Source organism: Rattus norvegicus, chromosome 9 (genome assembly GCF_021556685.1).
Source record: "Rattus norvegicus strain SHRSP/BbbUtx chromosome 9, alternate assembly SHRSP_T2T, whole genome shotgun sequence".
Lineage (NCBI taxonomy): Eukaryota > Metazoa > Chordata > Mammalia > Rodentia > Muridae > Rattus > Rattus norvegicus.
The window spans coordinates 72,285,290-72,306,453 of record NC_141542.1 but is presented as its reverse complement, the minus strand read 5'-3'; the positions used below and the strand labels follow the sequence as shown (position 1 = coordinate 72,306,453).

Here is a 21,164-nt window from a genome sequence, read left to right as displayed (position 1 = left end):
TGAGTGCACACAATCTATACTCTTTGAGACTGGGTTACCTCACTCAGGATATTTTCTAGTTCTATCGATTTGCCTTAGAATTTCATGATGGTTTTTTATTACATATTTCATGTATTTACATTTCAAATGTTATCCCCTTTCCCTCATCCCATTCCCACTCCAACTCCCCTTGATTCTATGAAGATGCTTCCACTCCCATCCACCCACTCCCAACTCAACACCCTGGCATTCCCCTACACAGGGGAAGTGAGCCTGCACAGACCAAGCACTTCTAGTCCTATTGATCCAGACAATGCCATCCTTTACTACATATGTGGCTAGAACCAAGGGTCCCTCCATGTGTATTCATTGGTTGGTGGTTTAGTCCCTGGGACCTCTAGGCAAGTGGGGAGGTCTGGTTGGTTGATATTGTTGTTCTTCCTATGGTGTTGCAAACCCCTTCAGCTCCTTCAGTTCTTTTTCTAATTCCTCCATTTGGGGTCCCCATGCTCAGTCCAATGAGTAGCTGCAACCATCCTCATCTGTATCAGTAAAGCTTTGGCAGAGCCTCTCAGGAGACATCCATATAAGGCTCCTGTCAGCAATCACTTCTTGGCATCAACAATAGTGACTGGGTTTGGTGACTGCATATGAGATAGATCCCCAGGTGAGGCAGTCTCTGGAAGACCTTTTCTTCAGTCCCTGCTCCATTCTTTGTCCCTGTATTTCCTCCTGCGAGTATTTTGTTCCTACTTCTAAGAAGGACTGAAGCATTCACATTTTGGTCTTCCTTCTTCTTGAGTTTCATATGGACTGTAAATTGTTTCTTGGGTATTCTGAGCTTTTGGGCTAATATCCACTTATCAGTGAGTGCATTTCATGTGTGTTCTTTTGTGACTAGGTTACCTCACTCAGGATGGTATTTTCTAGTCCCATCCATTTACCTAAGAATTTCATGTAGTCATTGTTTTTGATAGCTGAGTAATATTCCATTGTGTAGATGTATCACGTTTTCTGTATCCATTCCTCTGTTGAAGGACATATGGGTTCTTTCCAGCTCCTGGCTGTTATAAATAAGGCTGCTGTGAACAGAGTGGAGCATGTGTCCTTGTTATGGGTTGGAGCATCTTTTGGTTATATGCCCAGGAGTGGTATAGCTGGGTCCTCAGGTAGGACTATGTCCAATATTCTGAAGAAATGCCAGGCTGATTTCCAGAATGGTTGTACCATCTTGAAATCCCACCAACAATGGAGGAGTGTTCCTCTTGCTCCATATTCTCATCAGCATCTACTGTCACCTGAGTTTTTGATCTTAGCCATTCTGGCTGGTATAAGGTGTAATCTCAGGGTTGTTTTGATTTGCTTTTTCCTGATGACTAAGGATGTTGAACATTTCTTTAGGTGCTTCTCAGGCATTCAATATTCCTCAGTTGAGAATTCTTTGTTTAGATCTGTACCCCATTTTTAATAGTTATTTGATTCTTTGGAGTCTAATTTCTTGAGTTCTTTATATATTTCAGATATTAGCCCTCTATCTGTTGTAGGATTGGTAAAGATCTTTTCCCAATCTGTTGGTTGTTGTTTTGTCCTGACAACAGTGTCCTTTACCTCACCTGATAAACAACTTCAGCAAAGTGGCTGGATATGAAATTAACTCAAACAAATCAGTTTGCCTCTACTCAAAGGATAAACAGGCTGATAAAGAAATTAGGGAAATGACACCCTTCACAATAGTCACAAATAATTTAAAATACCTTGGTGTACTCTAACCAAAAAAGTGAAATATCTGTATGACAAGAACTTCAAGTCACTGAAGAAAGAAATCAAAGATCACAGAAGATGGAAATATCTCCCATGCTCATGGATTGGTAAGATTAACATAGTAAAAATGGCCATCTTGCTGAAAGCAATCTACAGACTCAATGCAATTCCCACCAAGATTCCAACTCAATTCTTCATAGAGTTAGAAAGTGCAATTTGAAAACAAACAAACAAACAAACACAGAATAGCAAAAACTATTCTCAACCATAAAAGATCTTCTGAGGGAATCACCATCCCTGACCTCAACCAGTATTACAGAGCAATAGTAATTAAAAAAACAACCTGAATGGTGTTGGTGCAGAGACAGACTGGTAGATCAATAGAATTGAATCGAAGACCCAGAAATGAATCCACACACCTATGGTCACTTCATCTTTGACAAAGGGGCTAAAACCATCCAGTGGAAAAAAGAGCATTTTCAACAAATGATGCTGGTTCGACTGGAGGTCACCATGTAGAAGAATGCAAATTGATCTATTCTTATTTTCTTGTACAAAGCTCAAGTCCAAGTGGATCAAGGACCTCCACATAAAAACAGATATACTTAACCTAATAGAAGAGAAAGTGGAAAAGAGCTTCAAACAAATAGGCATGAGGTAAATTTTTTCTGAAAAGAACACCAATGACTTATGCTCTAAGATCAAGAATCAACAAATGGGACCTCATAAAACTGCAAAGCTTCTGAAAGGCAAAGGACACTGTCAATAGGTGATTTATTTTTAAAGCATTAATCAGTCATCACCATAACACCAGGGCCCTTAATACTTCAAAGCACAGCACTGTCCTGGGCAAGAATATTCTTCCCATGTCTTTGTTTATTATGGATTGTTCTGTTCTTATTATTTGTCTTTAAAAAAAAAAGAACAAAAATTTGAAAGATCTCCCAATTTCTCTAATGGTTCCTATTTCCCCCTTTACTAAAAGGATCAAGGCAATATTTTTTTGCTATTTGTCCCATTTGACATGTGACAGAGCATCTTTTTGTTTCACCATTTCCTTAAACTGTACATCTTCTGTGCAGACTATTTTAATTAAAACTAAAAAAATGGCTATATTATGCATTTCAAAAGAAAAATCATGGTCCACAGTAGAATGATTACTTTGTTTAGACAGCACATGACTACAAACATTAAATAACAATTCAGCCCTAACCTTGAACCTTAAATCAGAGCCCATCACGGAATCGAGCCTAAGAGGCTCCAGATCGAAATCAAACATTATTTAGTGCACATTCTTTCAAAACTCTCTTACTATAAATCAATACAAAAAATATAACATCAACAACTTTTAAAAAGAGATACAGAGAAATTGATTTTTGCTGTTCTTTATTTCCAATGCTCCCTCATGTCATTGGCAGCTGTCCTGTCTCACCTATTTTAATAACACTTTTCAGCAGTCTTCCCTCCCAGCCATTCCAAAGCAGTCAACTGAGTTTTTGAGGAAACAATAACTCTTTAGAGTTACACTCAAAAGTCACAGGATTGTGTAATATTTAATTAGGTTACGTACTTGTAATTACAAGCACAAATGGGATAAACAGGCTTTGGGGGAAATCTCAATTGACTCTTTGTAAGCTCGCATGATGGCGAGCACAGGAGAAGGGAGCCAGCCCATCACCTCAAGTTTGACTAAGGGATTGCTGGGAGGCAGACAAGTAGATGCTGGTTAAGAAGCTCTACCACGATTCCTATAGAGCATGCTGCAGGCAAAACGAACTTCAAGAGTTCAGTGAAAAGAATTCTAGTCAGCAGAACATGGGAAATCCAGAGGTGAACAAAGCTAGGTTGCTTCACTCATCAGAGGATGCTAACCTCTAAAGCTAATATGTTTGTTCCACTTCCAACATTCTGTTATCATTTCCCCAGTCTATTTCACTAAGTACTTTTGATTTCAAAGGACCAAGATTTCAAGGGGCAACCTAGTCCTTAGAAAATCCCCTACCCTGGCAACTCCACTGCTATTTTCCTAATGTACTTTCAAAAGCTTCAATATGGATACCGTGATTTTATGTTCCAGCTTGAAACTCCAGAGGCAGGTAGGTTACTCTAGTAAGCACTGTACACAGTACTTCATTTAAGTATTTTATCAGAAAGGCAATACTATAGATACAGCAACTGTATGCACTTTTTATATGTTTTTATTAGTGTGTAGGCTTTAAAAATCTTTAAGTAGATATTATAAATGGATTTTTAACTGATGGAACCAGTGCCTTATTAATGTGAAGAATCTAGAAATGGACTGTCATGAGTAAAATTAAAAATAGTGAAGATGTAGAGTTATGAAAATATTTTAGAATTACTATTTATCCTGTGTAAATGAAGACTATGGTTTCAGAATGACAGCCCCTATAGATATAGGCCTAAGGCTTGTTTTCCAGGTGGTCCTGTGTTGACTGGCTCATTGTATTAAAATTTTGGGCTTCCTGGTGTCTGCCTTGAGAGTTAAATCATCAAACTCTTGGAATGTTGGTGGTCTGCCCTGGAGGAATCTTATGCAGGGTACTGGAACTGGGCATCCTAACAACATGTATATCAAGCAATGTAAGCTCCTTTTACTTGCTTGCTATTGTGTTTTTCTGAAATTTTCAGAGCTCTAAACCAAAAAATCTGAATTACAGATGAAGGAAAAGGAACAAGCCAACCAAATCTCAAATCAGCTCTGTTCATCCTCAGTTCCCGTCCCCAAGGCTGTGGGAGCTGCCGATCTACTCCATGATAAGGGAGAGATCAGAATTCTTGTTTGACACCAGGCTCCCTCTTACGCCCTTCATAGTTGAGCAAGATTGTGTTTGAAAAGATGCTTCCAATGAATATCTCCAGTATCCTCTTTATACTCTACAGAAAAAATGGACTGTTCCCTAAGGAAGACTGAGGAATCCCATTAGATGACTTAAGCTGGTACTCCTAGAGGGGTTCAGGCCAACTTATGGACAACTTGACTGTTAGGGATTTGATTTGTGCTTATATGGGAATTCGCATGTCTGCTGGGGTCCCTGTCAACAATTGATTTTTTGATTGGTTAATAAAGAGCCAGTAGTCAATGGCCTGTCAGGTGGTAAAAGGCAGGTCATTTAGGCAGTGCAAGAAATGCAGAGATAACAAGAGGGATTCCACCATTAGGAGGGATAAAGGAATGGACCATGCCATGAACGAACCAGAGGGAGAGCCCACTGACATGTAGAAATCGGGAAAAGTGGCGCTATGAGACACTCCTGCAATTGGGTCTTGGGTAGTAGAGATGAAATATAGATTAGCAAGTATTAACTCAGCAATATCAGAGGGGAGTGTGTTAGCCACGTGGAGGTTCAGGAGTGGTCCACCCATTGCAATAGCCAAGGCAATAAAATAAAATAAAATAAAATAAAATAAAATAAAATGAAATAGCAGTGTGTGTGTGTGTGTGTGTGTGTGTGTGTGTGTGTGTGCGTGTGTGTGTGTGTGTGTGTGTGTGTGTGTGTGTGTGTTTCCATCCAAGATCCAGATCATCTGGAGCAGGCGGAGGTGAAATGCACAACTACCCACCGGGAGCTCAGAGGGGTTTAAATATTTACCCCTACACTTGATCAAGAGAAATTGAGTGTGGGAAGTTAGAGAGTGAATGCCTGGGAGAGGCCAAGTCTGGGAAGGAAATCCAACATTATAAAAGTGAGATCTCAAATGATTCTCAATCATTCATTCTAGAGTTATGTGCATAATTATAATATAAGGTCATTCTCTTTACATGTTTTCATATAATTATTTATTACAGGGTGGCCTCAGAGGTGCTTATTTTGCTCCAGCTGTTGCACCATTTACATCTATGTTCGGGTTATCCTGTGATTGCCTAGTGGGAGCACTTTTAAACCAGAATCCTTTTAGTATATTTCTGCCCTTTGGCACTTCTTTACTTTCTGGTAAAATAAACTATCCCATGCCTACCATGTCCTTTTCCTGTCCTAGCATAGGAGACTTGGTTGGTTTTACATGAAAATAGTATTTAGAAGCCAAGATAATGCTATCCTTTATGTTCGCTGCTACAAAGATGTTGATGCTTCTCACAGAGGGTAGAGCTAGGAGACAGATACATATATGGCAGATAAGCACTCAGCCATATCCACACAAAACAAAAGCCATGAGCTCAAATAGTATTGCTAATCCAAACCCAGCCTCATATGTTTTCATTCAGTCTTCTGTCTATTCATATTCAGAATTCTCTCTGCAACAATAAGAAACCAGACAGACACTCTCAGACTCTAAGAGTCAGAAACAGAGAAGAGACATGAACTAGTATCTTCAGGGCATGATAGAGCCTTTGCAAATATGGTCTCACAGCAGCTGTGGTTGACTGCACTGGGCCAGCGCAAAGATGGGCCAAACCTGTCAATAGTACGTGAATGTCAGCAACCAATCATGGATCAGGGATGGGCTCAGGGGACTCTCCCTCTCCCTTCTGAACTAATGGCAACTGATTCTGAAGGAAAGAGAGCTGCGTCTTCACTAGTGTACCAAATGGTGCACTCATCAAGTTCCAATGGATAGTTCCAAACCTGTGGTCCAACAGACCGGTTCAGTTAAAATCAGAAGGTCATGAAACAAAAGGTATAAATGTGAGAAAGACACCTGTAGGGAGAAGTGGGGCTAACAGGGACGAGAGAGAAATAAAAGAGAGTAAAGGTGAGAGAAAAAGAACTCACCAATTCATGTATGAAATCGCAAAATATTAATCAAATAAAGAAACCCAACCCTTATAGTCTGTAGTAAATGTGATTCTTTCTATACCCTCAAAACATCTCCCCACAAGGCAGTTACTAATTACATAGAAAAACAGTAACCGTAACTACACCCTAGAAATGTGGCAGGCACATCACACACTAACTCACTCAACACACATCCTAGCACCAGCCGACATCACTGTGCCCTGCTGTGAGATGCTAAAAATAAAACACATCTCTCTGGCATTCATTTTTGCAAAAAATATATAATCTAAATCTAATCATTAGGAAACATCAGACAAACCCAAAATAACTGTCCTGTACACTTCAAAAATGTCAAGGTCATGGAAAACAAAGAAAGACCAGGACCTGCTTCAAATTAAAAAGAGACTAAAAGACAGCAACGCAAGCTGCTCTCCAGGAGTGACAAAAGCCAAGTCAGCCTATTCTCTAATAGACACCGAAGACACAGTGGTAAAGCTGAATGAGCTGACTGTATTGTTACTATTAATTTTGATCACTAAATCATAGTTGTTATAAGAGAATGCCCTCATGTCGAAAATACACACTGAATTATAAAGAAATGCTGAGTTCGTAACTTTTATATGTTTCCAGTTTGTGCACACGCATGTATCTGAGAGAGGCAGAGACAGAGAGAGCATGGTGTACACACTGTATGGGGCAGGAGAGTGGACTTCCAGGCACTTCTAATCCTCAGCCAGAGAAGAATGCACAGAGACAGGTGAGAACGGATTCTAAGAAGCCAGCTAGAGAGAAAGAGGACTGACACCCACAGGGAGAACTGCAGTGGGACTGTCATGTAAAAGGAGAACTAGGCAATTCGAGGGGCATGGCCAGCCTAAGAGGAAATCGTGTTTTCCAAGCTGCATGAAGTTAAGCAGATGAGCCCAGGAAGTGCTTGTGGTCACTGGCAGCTTGGGCTTAAGGGCTGTATGGCTTGGCTCTGCAATGTCCCCTTGTTCTGACTGTTCAGAGCCCAGCATGCACCACTATTCTGAAGGCTGAGGAGCCTGTTTCCTTGCCGTTGGGGGCATGATTTGAAGGTCATACCTACCTGTAGGGTTAGTGGAGGTCCCACATCAGCGGCTTGGGGAGGCAGGATGAGGGAAGTTTGACTATGCTTACCCCATGCTGTCGCTGGGTGGGTGTCAGGCCATAAAGCAGCTCCTGGACACCGCTCCAGGGGTGGGGAAGCACAGTCTGAGGCATGGGACCGCTGGAGCAGGCTCGGGGTTCTCCAGGCCTGCAAGAAGGCCAAGGCTGTCTGGTTCTCAGACACTCAGACACCCTGGAGCTGCTGGATGATGCAGAACAGAGTGGGGGCCCACAGGCTGGATCTAGCATGGGGCCGAGGGAGAAAAGAAGGGAGCTTTGGCTGGTCCCTTGGGGGCAGTGGGGAGTCTTTGGCCTTATGGCTGTAGCAGGCTTGGCTTGGTGGCCATGGCTGGAAGCACAGTCAGGAGATTAGGCCTTCTCCATAGCTCCCCACAGCAGATCCTGATGAAAAGGGAGTTTGTGGTTTTAAGATGTTTATTGTCATGGTGGAAAGTGGGTGTGTAGAACCATACCCCACTTCTCAGGGTGGGCCTAAGATTAAATACTTTTACAGGGAGGAGTGTCTGGGAAGGAAAGTTTATTGGCTAAGACTCCAGGCCTTTAGGTACCTATGGTCACTTCCTCTATCTGTGGAGGGGCTTGAGGTGTTGCCCTTATGTGACTGATGGCCATGAATGTATGGAGGGCTAGAGCTAGTGACAGGGGCCTGGTGCCCAGGAACCAAGGTCACTGGGGTTTCAAGCCTTAGCTCAGCCGGGAGCCAGGGTGCTTGCATGGCCCATACCTACCTCTTGTTCCTGTCCACCCCCTCTTTCCTATCTGTCACTGTGGATAAGGGACTGATTCTACCATCCCTTCTGTGATGACGAAGACTTGCTGAAACTGTCAGCCCAGGCAAAACTTCCTCCTTTATTCCTGCTTGGTATTTTGACTGCAGCGGCATGAAAGTTAATGTAGAACTGTGTCTGCTTCTTCAACAACGTGTAGGGTGTGAGAATGTGGGCACCGGCATAGAAAGTACATTTGCTGTCCCTGTTGGTCTTAACACTATGCTGACCTACTCCCCCAAAGTCAGTAAATTCTGTCCCACTTGGCAACACCTGATATTTCTACATCCCCATCTTCACACACCATTCTGAAGCAGCACCTCCAGGAAAAGGGAAATTCTTTGGGAAATGAAGCTTCTCCTGATAGAAGGAATGGGCCTTTGTGAGAAGAACCTGCCTTCACTGGGTTATCTCATCTGACTGAGTTTAATTATGATAAGACCTCAAAGAAAGGTTAACTTAGTTCCTGGTATTTCCTGTGTTAAATTTTCCTTCTTTGATTGTATTTTATCTTCAATATTCTGATTTTGGGTTTGTCTTCACCATGAAAATTCCTTTGTTGTCTGTGTACTACAAGATTTAAATTTTACCTCCCTCACAAAACTAATTTGCAATTTGGCATAGAAACTAAAAGGAAATAGAGCATCACTGAAGGCCCTCTTTGGTTTTCTAAAATTTGGGAAACTTCATTTCCAGTCTCTTTCCTGATCTCCTATTGTGGTAATTTAGGTCCAAGAGGAGAAGTGAGTTACCACAGATGCTTACTTTGTGGTCTAGATCATGACGATGAAGATGCTAAGCAATATGCTAGATTGTACAAACTCTCTGACGTTGGTCTTTATTTGATCTCACGATTTTGTAGAGACTAGAGTAAAGGGGATTTCAGATTAAGCACCATTGACAAAAGTCATTTCCATCTCAAAATCCTGTTATTTCTATAAGTGTCAGTGTAGGATTCAAACACATACTAGATTCAGTTCCCAAACCAGGACCTACATCTACACACTAGACTAGGAAGTGCACTAACCCCCAAAATATTGTTAATCAACCAGTATTTAGTTGACTTTCTAAGCAAACTATTTATTCTTTTTAGGTAATAGCAATATTATCTGACTATTTCTCTGTACACTTCTTTTGCGTTTCTGGGAGTAAAAGGCAGACACAGTCTTGCTCTGTCTTCCCAGGAAACTCCTGCCCAGGGCACAAATAAATTGTAATTAAAATGGTGATTGATTAGCACAGTAATTGGAAGGAAGCTTGCACATCTTCTCTTTCATTTTGAGCCTTCTTTGGAAGTGTTAATGCCAATGTTTGCCTAACACAGCAGTATCTCGGAGAAAAATGTCCAAATATTTAAAGGCTGACTTCGTTTGGCATTTGATTCTTGAAAAAGAAAAGAAATTGATGGGTTTTCAGTCTGTTAGCACACAAGTGAATTTGTTCTTAGAAAATGATTGGTTTTGCTTTTTGTTGGGCTTTTTTCTTGTGTGGGATAGGAGTGCATGCATGATAAAACTGTCATAGAGACCACAAAGGAATGTCCCTCATTAACTCTTCCTTTTATTCCAATGCAGGGTCAGTATTTTCTCTCCTAAACATATATACAGAAATATGCTTTCCGGGGTTGGGGACTTAGCTCAGTGGTAGAGTGCTTGCCTAGCAAGGCAAGGCCCTGGGTTCGGTCCCCAGCTCCGAGAAAAAGAAAAAAAAAAGAAATACGCTTTCCATGAACTGATTATAGATTCTTTCTACCTGCCAACAAACGAAAACCAGTGTGTGTGCAGGCAAACCTTCCTTGGCAAGGCAATGGGAACTGTTTCCTCAAGTTACTTCTGATACTATCATTATCTTCCATTTCAAATTATCACCCAAGTATGTAGAGGTACATGTGTCATAGGATCAGATTATACTTGGTTATTTCTAGTACAAGGACTTACTGAGGGCCTACGAGAGGGAAATCGGTCTATAAGAACAAGACATGCATGAAAACCAAGAAGATGATGTGAAGAAAGATAATAGAACCAGGGATATATGTGATGTACACCCTTGTCTGACAGGTGTGAAGGGATGTATGTAATGTACAGTCTTTGTCTGACAGGTGTGAAGGGATGTATGTGATGCACATCCTTGTCTGACAGGTGTGAAGGGATATATGTGATGTACACCCTTGTCTGACAGGTGTGAAGGGATATATGTGATGTACACCCTTGTCTGACAGGTGTGAAGGGATGTATGTAATGTACAGTCTTTGTCTGACAGGTGTGAAGGGATGTATGTGATGCACATCCTTGTCTGACAGGTGTGAAGGGATGTATGTGATGCACATCCTTGTCTGACAGGTGTGAAGGGATGTATGTGATGCACATCCTTGTCTGACAGGTGTGAAGGGATGTATGTGATGCACATCCTTGTCTGACAGGTGTGAAGGGATGTATGTGATGTACACCCTTGTCTGACAGGTGTGAAGGGATGTATGTGATGCACATCCTTGTCTGACAGGTGTGAAGGGATGTATGTGATGTACAGTTCTTGTCTGACAGGTGTGAAGGGTTGTAGGTGATGTATATCCTTGTCTGACAGGTGTGAAGGGATGTAGGTGATGTATATCCTTGTCCAACAGGTGGAATCTGGTCCCAGGAGGGAGCGAGAGAAGGAAGAAATGATTATATGGGTTAGGCTATATAACATAACATAAAGCTACAACTTCCGTTTAATGTTGCTAATGTTTCTAAAAGAATCAAAATTGTCTTTAAAAACCAACTGATTAGCTGGGTGTGGTGGTGCAATTGGGAAGCAGAGGAGGAAGATCTCTGTGAGCTCATGGCCAGCCTGGTTTACCCTGAGTCCAGGACAGCTAGGGCTGGTTACGGTAAGAAACACTGTCTCAAACAAGCAAACAAACAAATAAACAAACAAACTGATTATGGTACTGAAGTGCTGTTTCAAACTGAAATTCTAACTCCCTCAAGCATTCAGTACCTGAACCCCAGATGACCTAACCCCAAAATCACTATACTGATTCATCATAAAAAAATTATATTCTTCAAAATCAAATAATGAAGTAACCATAAAAAGTAGAAGATACTTAGAGGACAACACCTTGTGCCACTGGGCCTCCTGCGCACAGGAACCGAGAAATAGGGGCAGGCCTTTCTGGCTGCTGCCCTCAAGGAAAGCAAAAACCTAGCCCAGAGGAGCGACTTTAGGCCTGGGACCAGAGGTAAGACCAACTTCTCTGCTCCAAGTGACCTTCCTGGTGGACTCAGGACACAGGCCCACAGGAACAGTTGAAAGCCAGTGGACAGGAAAAACTACACACCTGAAAGCAGAACACACTGTTCCCATAACTGACTGAGAGAAAACAGGAAAACAAGTCTATAGCACTCCTGACACACAGGCCTATAGGACGGTCTAACCACTGTCAGAAATAGCAGAACAAAGTAACACCAGAGACTACCTGATGGTGAAAGGCAAATGCAGGAAACCAAGCCACAGAAAGCAAGACTATGTGGCAGCATCAGAGCCCAATTCTCCCACCAAATCAAACACTGAATATCCAAACACACCAGAAAAACAAGATCTAGATTTAAAATCACATTTGATCATGATGATGGAGGGCTTCAAGAAAGACATAAAGAATTCCCTTAGAGAAATGCAGGAAAACACAAGTAAACAAGTAGAAGCCCTTAGAGAGGGATCACAAAAATCCCTGAAAGAATTACAGGAAAACACAGTTAAACAGGTGAAGGAATTGAAAATGGAAATAGAAACAATAAAGAAACCACAAAGGGAGACAACCCTGGTTATAGAAAACCAAAGGAGCCATACATACAAGCATTACCAACAAAATACAAGAGATAGCAGAGAGAATCTCAGGAGCAGACAATTCCATAGAAATCATGGACACAACAGTCAAAGATAATGGAAAATGGAAAAACCTACACACACAAAACATACAGGAAATCCAGGACTCAATGAGAAGGTCAAACCTAAGGATAATAGGTATAGAAGAGAGTGAAGACTCCCAGCTCAAAGGATCAGTAAATACCTTCAACAAAAGCATAGAAGAAAACTTCCCTAACCTAAAGAAAGAGATGCCCATAAACATACAAGAAGCCTACAGAACTCCAAATAATTGGACCAGAAAAGAAACTCCTCCAATCACATAATAGTCAAAACACCAAATGCACAAAACAAAGAAAGAATATTAAAAGCAATAAGGGAAAAAGGTCAAATAACATATAAAGGCAGAGCTATAAGAATTATACCAGACTTCTCACCAGAGACCATGAAAGCCAGAAGATCCTGGACAGATGTCATACAGACCCTAAGAGAAAACAAATGCCAGCCCAGCTTACTGTATCCTGCAAAACTCAATTAACATAGATGGAGAAACCAAGATATTCCATGACAAAACCAAATTTACACAATATCTTTCTACAAATCCAGTGCTACAAAGGATAATAAATGATAAAGCCAAACATAAGGAGCAAGCTACACCCTAGAAAAAGCAAGAAATTAATCGTCTTGGCAACAAAACAAAGAGAAGAAAAGCACACAAATATAATCTCACATCCAAATATGAATATAACAGGAAGCAATAATCACTATTCCTTAATATCTCTCAACAGCAATGAACTCAATTCCCCAATAAAAAGATACAGATTAACAAACTGGATATGTAATGAGGACCCAGCATTTTGCTGCCTACAGGAAACACACCTCAGAGACACAGACAGACACTACATCAGAGTAAAAGGCGAAAACAAATTTCCAAGCAAATGGTCTGAAGAAGCAAGCTGGAGTAGCCAATCTAATACCGAATAAAATCGATTTTCAAACAAAAGTCATCAAAAAAGATAAGGAAGGACATGTCATATTCATCAAAGGAAAAATCCACCAATATGAACTCTCAATCCTAAATATCTATGCTCCAAATACAAGGGCACCTACATACATAAAAGAAACCTTACTAGAGCTCAAAGGACACACTGCACCTCACACAATAATGGTAGGAGATTTCAATTTCTCATCAATGGATAGATCATGGAAACAAAAATTAAACAGAGAAATAGACAGACTAACAGAAGTTATGAACCAAATGGACTTCACAGATATTTATAGAACATTCTATCCTAAAACAAAAGGATATACCTTCTTCTCACCACCTCATGGTACTTTCTCCAAAATTGACCATAAAATTGGGCACAAAACAGGTCTGAACAGATACAGAAAAATAGAAATGACCCCATGAGTCCTATCAGATTACCACAGGCTAAAGCTCTTCTTCAATAACAATAAAGAAAGAACGCCCACATATACATGGAAGTTGAACGATGCTCTACTCAGTGATAACATGGTCAAGGAAGAAATAAGAAAGAAATTAAAGACTTCTTAGAAATTAATGAAAATGAAGGTACAACATACCCAAACTTATGGGACACAAGGAAAGCTGTGCTAAGAGGAAAACTCATAGCTCTGAGTGCCTGCAGAAAGAAACAGGAGAGAGCATACATTAGCAACTTGACACCACACCTAAAAGCTCTAGAACAAAAAGAAGCAAATACACCCAGGAGAAATAGAAGGCAGGAAATACTCAAACTCAGAGCTGAAATCAACCAAACAAAAAGGACTGTACAAAGAATCAACAGAACCAAAAGCTGGTTCTTTGAGAAAATCAACAAGATAGATAAACCCTTAGCCAGATTAACCAGAGGATACAGAAAGTGGTCCAAATTAACAAAATCAGAAATGAAAAGGGAGACATAACAACAGACTCAGAGGAAATACAAAAAAATCATCAGATCCTACTTCAAAAGCCTATAATCAACAAAACTTGAAAATCTGGAGGAAATGGACAATTTCCTAGACATATACCAGGTACTGAAGTTAAATCTGGAACAGATAAACTATTTAAACAACCCCAAAACCCCTAAAGAATTAGAAGCAGTCATTAAAAGTCTCCCAACCAAAAAGAGCCCAGGTCCATATGGGTTCAGTGTAGAATTCTATCAGACCTTCATAGAAGACCTCATACCAATACCATCCAAACTATTCCACAAAATTGAAACAGATGGAGCACTACTGAATTCCTTCTATGAAGCCACAATTACTCTTATACCTAAACCACACAAAGACCCAAAAAAGAAAGAGAACTTCAGACCAACTTCCCTTATGAATATCGACGCAAAAATACTGAATAAAATTCTTGTAAAACAATCCAAGAACACATTAAAAGAATCATCCACCATTGTCAAATAGACTTCTCCCAAGCATGCAGGGATGGTTTAATATATGGAAAACCATCAACGTAATCCACTATATAAACAAACTGAAAGATAAAAACCACATGATCATTTCATTAGATGCTGAGAAAACATTTGACAAAATTCAACACCCCTTCATAATAAAAGTCCTGGAAAGAACAGGAATTCAAGGCCCATACCTAAACATAGTAAAAGCCATATACAGCAAACCAGTAGCTAACATTAAACTAAATGGAGAGAAACTTGAAGCAATCCCCCAAAATCAGGGACTAGACAAAGCTGCCCACTCTCTCCCTACTTATTCAATATAGTTCTCAAAGTCCTAGCCAGAGCAATCAGACAACAAAAGGAGATCAAAAGGATACAGATTGGAAAGGAAGAAGTCAAAATATCACTATTTGCAGATGATATGAGTATATTTAAGTGATCCAAAAAGTTCCACCAGAGAACTACTAACCCTGATAAACACCTTCAGCACAGTGACTGGGTATAGAATTAACTCAAATAGATAAGTAGCCTTCCTCTACACAAAAGAGAAACAAGCCGAGAGAGAAATTAGGGAAACGACACCCTTCATAATAGTCCCAAATAATATAAAATACCTCAGTGTACCTTTAACCAAGCAAGTGAAAGTCAGTTTGATAAGAACTTCAAGCCTTTGAAGAAAGAAATTGAAGATCTCAGAAGATGGAAAGATCTCCCATGCTCATGTATTGGCAGGATTAATATAGTAAAAATGGCCATTTACCAAAAACAATCTACAGATTCAATGCAATCCCCATCAAAATTCCAATCCAATTCTTCATAGAGTTAGACAGAACAATTTGCAAATTCATGCAGAATAACAAATAAACCAGGCTAGCTAAAACTATCCTCAACAATAAAAGGACTTCCGGGGGAATCACTATCCCTGAACTCAAGCAGTATTACGGAGTAATAGTGATAAAAAAAAACTATGGTATTGGTACAGAGACAGACAGACAGACCAGTGGAATAGAATTGAAGACCTAGAAATGAACCCACACACCTATGGTCACTTGATTTTTGACAAAGGAGCCAAAACCATCCAATGGAAAAAAGAATTTTCAGCAAATGGTGCTGCTTCAACTGGAGGTCAGCGTGTAGAAGAATGCAGATCAATCCATTCTTATCACCATGTACAAAGTTTAAGTCCAAGTGGATCAAGGACCTCCACATCAAACCAGATACACTCAAACTAATAGAAGAAAAAGAGGGGAAGCATCTTGATCACATGGGCACTGGAGAAAATTTCCTGAACAAAACACCAATGGCTTATGCTCTAAGATCAAGAATTAACAAATGGGATCTCATAAAACTGCAAAGCTTCTGTAAGGCAAAGGACACTGTGGTTAGGACAAAACGGCAACCAACAGATTGGGAAAAGATCTTTACCAGTACTACAACTGATAGAGGGCTTATATCCAAAATATACAAAGAACTCAAGAAGTTAGACTGCAGGGAGACAAATAACCCTATTAAAAAATGGGGTTCAGAGCTAAACAAAGAATTCACAGCTGAGGAATGCCGAATGGCTGAGAAGCACCTAAAGAAATGTTCAACCTCTTTAGTCATAAGGGAAATGCAAATCAAAACAACCCTGAGATTTCACCTCACACCAGTGAGAATGGCTAAGATCAAAAACTCAGGTGACAGCAGATGCTGGCGAGGATGTGGAGAAAGAGGAACACTCCTCCATTGTTGGTGGGATTGCAGACTGGTACAACCATACTGGAAATCAGTGTGGAGGTTCCTCAGTTGTACTACCTGAGGACCCAGCTATACCTCTCTTGGGCATATACCCAAAAGATGCCCCAACATATAACAAAGACACATGCTCCACTATGTTCATAGCAGCCTTATTTATAATAGCCAGAAGCTGGAAAGAACCCAGATGTCCTTCAACAGAGGAATGGATACAGAAAATGTGGTACATCTACACAATGGAATACTACTCAGCTATCAAAAACAATGACTTTATGAAATTCGTAGGCAAATGGTTGGAACTGGTAAATATCATCCTGAGTGAGGTAACCCAATCATAGGAAAACATACATGGTATGCACTCATTGATAAGTGGATATTAGCCCAAATGCTCGACTTACCCTAGATGCACAGAACACATGAAACTCAAGGATGACCAAAATGGGGATGCTTCACTCCTTCTTTAAAAGGGGAACAAGAATACCCTTAGGAGGGGATAGGGAGGCAAAGTCTAGAACAGAGGCTGAAGGAGCGCCCGTTCAGAGCCTGCCCCACATGTGGCCCATACATATACAACCACCAAACTAGATAAGATGGATGAAGCAAAGAAGTGCAGGCCGACAGGAACCCGATGCAGATCTTTCCTGAGAGACATGGCCAGAATAGGGCAAATACATAGGTGAATGCCAGTAGCAAACCACTGAACTGAGAATGGGAACCCCATTGAAGGAATCAGAGAAAGGACTGGAAGAGCTTGAAGGGGCTTGGGACCCCATATGAACAACAATGCCAACCAACACAGAGCTTCCAGGGACTAAGCCACTACCCAAAGACTATATATGGACTGACCCTGGGCTCTAACCTCATAGGTAGCAATGAATAGCCTAGTAAGGGCACCAGTGGAAGGGGAAGCCCTCGGTTCTGCCAAGACTGGACCCCCAGTGAACGGAATTCTTGAGTGGAAGGTGGTAATGGAGGGAGGATGGAGAGGGGAACACCCATATAGAAGGGGAGGAGGAGGAGTTAGGGTGATGTTGACCTGACAACCAGGAAAGGGAATAACATTTGAAATGTAAGTAAGAAATACCCAATTTAATAAAGATGAAAAAAAAAGTAGAAGATACTTATCACCATATCACACAAGCAACTCATGTTGAGGAATAAGCTTAAATGTTTTTAAGACGCTGTATTTGGAAACTGACATTTTCATTAAGTTTACCAAATTTGCACCATTGAGTAACTTAAAAAGAAACAATACCGGGGAACCTCGGTCAACCCCATGCTTCTACATGGAAAATCCTATGCTCTCCATTACAAAACTGACTAGCTTAGTTACTCCATGACAATGCAGTAGGAAACATGTTTAGAATTCTGCTTTGCTCTTGCATTGACTATGTTAACCTGCCCACTTCCCCAAAACTGGCCAAGCTCAGTAAACTGCCGTTGTCTTAGTCTAAAACAATAAAATAACACTTCCCACGTCAAGCTTTTAAGAAGGCTTCCCAGTACTAAGCAGATGCATGGCATCAAGCACTCAGGGTTCAGTAAATGGTATAGTGGTACTAACACCACCATAGTATAGCTTGTAGACAGTGAGAGTGGGTACAAATTCAGTAGCCACATAAAGTCCATTCAAAGAGGGAATGGCTATTAAAAACCCCATGACTACTTTCTCTGCTTTCTAAACTTCATCTTCCTTCTCCAAAATTGAAGAGAAACTTTTACTTATCAGTACCCCAGGGATGTGAGAGTGTGGGGTGACAGAATATTGTCAGTCTCTGTGTTAATTCTCATCAACTACAAGGAGCAGCTTCTCTGGTGAGGGCAATAGACTGATCTATGGCTATAGGAATGTCATAAGGAGTCATTTCACTTCATGTTCATTTGGCAGAATAATAGTAATAGATTTTCCCTTATGGGCCATAAGCTGGTCAATATGCACAGAATAAGAGAGTTTGGAATGCTCGGCCCTAAATGGAATGTCTATAGCATACCACTCCCTCGAGGCTCAGAGCTCTGTGGGGAAGAGGAACAGAAAGATTGGAGGAGCCCGAGGTGGTAGATAGTGCAAGGAAACAGTCTTCTTGGCATAGTAGGCATAGCAGATGCACATATGCATACAGTGACCCTGTCAGCACACATAAGACCTGTATAAGCTCAAGACACACAAAATCCTCTCAGGAAGAATGGAAAGTGGGCAGGACCCAAAGGTCTATTGACATTTTATCGCTGCTGGTTGAGGGAAATTCATTTTCTTCAATAGAGCAAAGAAACAGCCACACTCCAGGGCAGTTCCTAGGCCCAGGAGCAGTCACAAGGTTAAGTTCATTGAGTTCTTTTTTTAAGAGAGAGAAGTTGGGTATCCATAGAAGAGGGGAAACTCTGGGAAGAACCAGGTAAGGGGAGTGAATATGATCAAAATATGTTGTATGAAACTCTCAAAAATAAATAAAAACACACAAACACAGCTCCGCATACACACTCCCTGTTTATAGTTTCGCAACAAGGAAAAAGGGAGCATCTGTGGAAGGACTCTGCCTCTCCATCAGTGTCTTAGAGGCTCCACCAGCCTGTACTTGAGCTGGTGGTTTCAAGCTCAGCTATAAGCTATAACATAACAGACTGTCATCTGTCTAATTGCTTTGCCCTGTACTCTGGCAACTCCTCATAGGTAGAGATAACAGTACACAAAACCTCCTGTCACTGCGGCAAGTTAGACCCAAACAATGCAAATCTTATTCCTACTACAGAAAAACTACAACTTCAAACAATGAGGCAGAGGAAAGGGTCTAGTTATAAATGAGTGCTACATTGGGTGTCCACATCATGAAGTCTATGAGCAGCACGATCAGGACTCACCACTGATTTAAAAAAGAGACACAAAGAGGAAATGGAAGCTGGGTCATAGATCCTGCCCATAGATCTATAAGAAGGAATGAGTGGTGATTATGACCAAAATACACTATATCATGAATGAATTTCTCTAAGAATTAACAAAAATACCATGTTACAATATTGTAACAAAACTAATTTAAGTTTATTCCCAACTAGTTCACAAGTAAATGAGACTCAGACTATGGTCATTTTATTTGACCTTAACAGTTACTGGGGAATAACCCCTGGCCCGGCTACCTACCCAGAAGTGTACCCCAAATATTTCTTGTTTCTTCTGGCCATGTGCTCATGGTCCATCTCACCTTGTGGTGGCTTCTCTTCTTTCCTTGTTCTTTCTCTTTCTCCTCCTGGTCTCTCTCTCTCTCTCTCTCTCTCTCTCTCTCTCTCTCTCTCTCTCCCTCTCTCCCTCTCTTTCTCTCTCTCTCTCCCTCCTCTCTCTCTCTCGCTTTCTCCACTCCCAACTAGATAACTCAAAGCCCAGGTACCTCTAATCCTTTCAGTAATTAGCTATAGCCAATTTTATTAACCAATAGTTTTAAATTAAGAAACAAAGTTTGTACAAATAAAGCCTGCAAATTCGAGAAGTCACTCATGGGTACAGAATTTAGCATTACAATGCATAGCAACAGACCAAACCCCAACATATTTTTAAATAAGTAAATTATATTTTCATATATAAAGTTTGGTTTTAATTTTTAAGTGGTTGTCAAGATGACATTAAAATTTTCTTGTGTCACTCTCTGGCCTGGTTAGTTTTTATAATCAAGTAGACACAAACTATAGTGACCTCAGGAGAAGTACAAACCTCAATAGAAAACTTGCCTACATCAGACCCGTGCCCAAGCTTATGTGGCCATATCTACGAGAGGCTCTGTTGACTGACAAGGACTGTAGGGATGCCCAGCCCACTGGGTGAGGTACTATTCCCAGGAGGTGGGGTGGGCTATATAAGAGAGGTAGCCGAGCCAGTCACTTAGTAGCGTTTCTCCATGGTTTCTGCTTGAGCTCCTTCCACTGACACTCCTAAATAATGGACTGTAATGTGAAAATGTGAGCTGAAATAAAAACCTTCTCCTCTCCAAGGTTGTTGTTGTTGTTGTTGTTGTTGTTGTTGTTGTTGTTGTTTTGTTGTTGTTCATGGTGTTTATTACAGCAACAGAAAAGCCAACTAGGACACTCTCCAAAACAGTTATGTTTAATGAGTTTGATATGGCAGAAAAAAATAAATAAATCTGATACTCAAGTGTTGGGTGTAAATATGTCTAGAAGGAAGCAATTAGGTATTCCAAAACTGATTAGGTTATAGAGCCACTAGAGAAGCTTAGCACCTACCACCGCCCAGAAGAAAGTCTTCATAAAAGTCCTTCTAAAAATGTGTTATTCTTTGCCTTAGCATCAAAAAGTTCAGATAGTTCTGGAACACTCATGAAGATCATGAGCCCACTGAATAATGAAGTCAACCTGATCACTCTTTTCTCGATGAGCTGTTCATATACCAAGTGAAGAATCGTCATCCACTTGTGTGGCCATTCATTTATTCGGCATAGCTGAATGTATTATATTCAATTTTAGAATGTTTGGGGATCATGATGTATTTGTTTGAAATCTCTTCTCATTATTCTTAAAAAGTAAGTTCTGTAAAAAGCGAGAAGAGAAGCCCAAACTAAATCACATTGTATAAATTTGCTTTTGTAATTGCCCTCAACATCAAATCCTGGAGAGCCTGGTAAGAAAGAAGGCAGTTGTCCTTGGGCAGAGAAAGGTCAACAATGACGGAGTCACAAGAAAGTCGTCATAGCAAAACCTTGAAGATGTCTCTCCTCCCTTCCCATCTCAAATGAAAGATTAGTTTTACACTTGTCAGGAAGGAAAAACAACTCAGTAGG

At 40.6% G+C, this 21,164-nt stretch overlaps 1 protein-coding gene across 1 annotated transcript in view; it reads right to left on the bottom strand.

The window, feature by feature from the left end:
* Positions 1–21,164, bottom strand: part of Plcl1 (phospholipase C-like 1) — a 337,263-nt gene that overhangs the window by 103,626 nt on the left and 212,473 nt on the right.